This window comes from Penaeus chinensis, chromosome 15 (genome assembly GCF_019202785.1).
Source record: "Penaeus chinensis breed Huanghai No. 1 chromosome 15, ASM1920278v2, whole genome shotgun sequence".
Taxonomy (NCBI): Eukaryota; Metazoa; Arthropoda; class Malacostraca; order Decapoda; family Penaeidae; genus Penaeus; species Penaeus chinensis.
The window spans coordinates 9,131,317-9,135,611 of NC_061833.1; positions in this window are offsets into that span (position 1 = coordinate 9,131,317).

The following is a 4,295-nucleotide window of genomic DNA, read 5'->3' on the forward strand; positions in this document are numbered from 1 at the left end:
TATAGGGTGAACTCTCATAGCCTGTGACCATACACGGACTGAACTACGAGGGATCAGCATTTAGGCATCAATATCCTATCTATGTTAGACTCACCCATTATATTCAAATCCGTGCGTGTGCTAATACACACACACACACGCATATGTGTGTGTGTGTGTGTGTGTGTGTGTGTGTGTGTGTGTGTGTGTGTGTGTGTGTGTGTGCGTGTGTGATTCAGACAGCATTGTGTTCATAAGAGTATTTTTGATGCATTGCTTTTTTCGCCGTGGACGGAATGTTCCGTGCCATCCCCGGTGGACGCTGTTGATCATATAAATTTTTATTAAGTTTCTTTCAGAAGCATGGTATGTGTGTGTGTGTGTGTGTGTGTGTGTGTGTGTGTGTGTGGTATGATCCATTTTATATCTATAACCTGCAATATTGTTATATGCATATGATAACTGATAGGTTGCCTCTCACGAATTTATTTAATCAGTCAAGATAGTACACAGTAGCCAGGGGTTGTTTACAATGTTTGCATTCAGTTCACGCAACAGGAAATAGTAATATAAATTAAGCGGTTTACTCCCTGTAATATTCATAATCAAACATTAATCTAGCAACCACAGTATGAAAGTGCCTCGTAATCTAATTAGTCCTACCTTATGTAAGTTTTATTCTTAACAGTACAGGATGATAGATGATGTACATAGTCTATAAATCAACAACGTTCGGCTTTATACTAATAAAGAGTTTTTACCTTATAATCGCTTGTACATGTTCAGTCATTACTGTAACGTCACATTCAACTAGTATTTATGAGCTTATGACGTGAGACTCCCAACTTAACGTACCATTGACATGAGATCGAACCCATACCATTTAAGTGATAATTTCCTTAAAGTATAGGCTATACAATATATGATTGGCTGTTGACACAAGATCCGTGTCATCATGCCTATTCTATTTAAATTAAATGGATTGAGGAAAGGGAGTTATCTACTATCGTATTATCTCCACTGCGAACCTGCTCCTTTGAGGGCAATAAGTAACGTAAGTAGCAGTGCCTTCAGGATTCACGACGAGATGTTGGTCTGATTGCTAGGCTATTGATATTTCCAAGGTCATCGCATATAATAGTAACACACGCGGTTGAATTCGTAACTGGTGATACTGATAATTCAGAGAAAATAAATCATTAAGATTCATGGTCTCATTTTTTTTTTTTTTTTGTGTGAGAGTATTCTTGATTTTCTATTTTTAAGGAAAGTCCCATTTCCCTTTTGATTTTGGAGGGGGAGGGGGAATAACATCGAATTGTTTTATCTGAAGGAACATAATATTTTTGTACCAAAGCCTTACATTTTATATCGCATCAGTATATACAGAGCCTGCTTTGCTTTCCTTACAAAGGAGATTCTGGTTTGAATCCTCGACCTATTTTCTGGCGATCTTGACAACTTCAACTTTTATTATTGTATTGTAATCTTATCCATTAATGCTTGGTAATCCAAGTTCCTTCATGGTGTGCAACACTTTCACCGGATTAATACGTCCCGTAATTAGCTACTTGGTGGTTTTGCAATATTCTTAAGCTATCACTTGATCTACATCACTATATTGTAATCAAATACTAACCCTAGTATGTAAGCTATAGACATCAGTTTTGCTAATCGAGTACTTGTCCCAGATAAATAATTGCCAGTAGCTCCCTTCGAGGAAGTTGATCTACTTTTACACATTTGATTAATAGCCTCAGCGTCTTTGCCTATTATGGGAAACGTTGACCCAAGTTCTCTAAATGATTCATCCCGATTAATTCTATTAGCATACGAACTAAATTACTTCTTTCGCCCATTCACATTACGTAATCTTAGTCCTGTTGAAAGGCCCTATTGTACTTATTGTACTCTGGCAATACCATTCATAGCGTTTTACAAACCGCTTTCGATAAGTCCTAGATGGAATCGATCTCTCGTCAGCTGTTTCAAGAGAAAATTCAACTCCGCTCATCAAGAAACAACACACTGAACGCAAGACACGGGACTTCTCGTGTGTAGAAATAAGTTTGGGAATATCCGTCTGGGAAAGTTTTGTATCTATTAACTTAAAGCGGAGAACTTCTTCCCTAAGGACAGAGTAAGGAAATAACCACTCAGCCACAAGAAGCGTAAGGTAGTTCCGTCGACTGCCCTGAAAGAAGAAGAAGAAAAAATGAAATAAAGACAAGAAAAAATGGGATATAATTAAGAGCTAAAATGCAATCTATTGTCATCCTATAGGAAAAGTATATGCAAAAATAAGTCATGCATAAAAGTCAAAACATACATGCACTCAAACGCAAATACTATTTCAAAACACAGATAAACAAACGTACGTTCAAAATCAGACGCATACAATAAAATCCACACACAAACGTACATACAAACTCAGAACCATACACGCCAATGGAAATGCAATCACGAATAACATACACACAAACGTGCATACAAACTCAAACGCACACACCACGCACACAAGCACTCACAGAGGCACTAAAACAAACTCAAACAAACAATTGAACACAAAACCTAACTGAAGTGAAATAGTTATTCTGATTCTGTAATTACAAACTTCAGAATTTAAAGGGACAATAAGTCTGGTTCGTAAGAATTACCAGATGCATATTCCATATCTAGTTAATTGCTTTGTTTTCTTGTACAATCCTTTGAATATCATTATCATCCAAATTATCATTTTCATTATTATTCACGGTATTATCTTTATCATTAATAATAACATTATCATCAAAATTATCATTATCATTATTATTCACGGTATTATCATTATCATTAACAATATCATGATCATCAATATTATCATCATCTTTACCATTAACAACATCGTTCTAACCATCATTTCTTTTATCACCATCATTAATATTATCGTCACTATCAACATCATCAATATTATTAGTCTTATTATCCTTATAACTATCCTTATCGCTATCATCCTCTTCATTATCATGGATATTTAAGAAAAGGTAAGGTATATAATCATCTGTTTTCATTAGCTGGTGTTCGTGTGTCTGTCTGTTTGTAATGTCAGTTTATCGCCTGAAAAGTTTTAGTAGATAATGGAGTCATTATATCGATGATATTCTTTATTTCTGATAAAGCGTTCATGTTTTCGTGGTTGATTAATACAGACTGTTGTTATTTATCATTAATATCTTTCTTATTATCATTATTATAATCAGTGTCATTATTGTTATCATTACCATTATTGCGATTGTAGTCATTATCATTATTAGTATCAAAATCATTTTTATTTGCATTTTGTACCATTTACTATGATATCTATTATCATCAACATTATTGTTCGTGTTTATATTATTATTATTATCATTACTGATATTATCATTATTATTGTTATTATTATTATTATTATTATTATTATTATTATTATTATTATTATTATTATTATTATTATTATTATTATTATTATTATTATTATTATTATTATTATTATTATAATATCATTATTATTATTATCATTATCATTACATTATCATTATCCTCAATGTCAATATCATTACTTTTATCATCATTATTACTATAACCATCATTATCATTACTATTATTGTTATCATCATTATTATATAATATGCATTATCAGTATTATTTTTATCATTATCTTTATCATTATTATATAATATGCATTATCAATATTGTTTTTATCATTATCTTTATCATTATGAACATAATTATTACCATTATTATTACTGACACTGTCGTTGTTATTGTTATTGTTATTGCTATTATCATAACTACTATTCATTCCATTATTATTATCTTTATTATCATTAATTTCATTATTGTATATATTTTATTATCACAATTACCATTATATTGTCATCATTATCATGGTTATTATTATTATCATCATAATTACTTTTACTTATTTTATTACTTTTTTATTACCATTATCAATACTACCATTATTATTATCATTATTGTTTCTGTCATTATTATTATTACTACTTGTGTTACCAATACTGCTGCGGCTATCATTAATATTATCATTATTATTATTAATGATAATATTATTATTATCATTATTATTATCAATATCATCACTGTGATTAATATCATCATTATTAGTGGTAGTATTTGTATGTTATCATTATAATTACTATCATTATCAATATTATGATTATTATTATTATTATTACTATTTTTATCATTATCATCTTTATGATTATTATTGTTATTATTATTATTATTGTTATTATCATCATCAATGCTATTATTATTAATAATACTTCTATCATTAT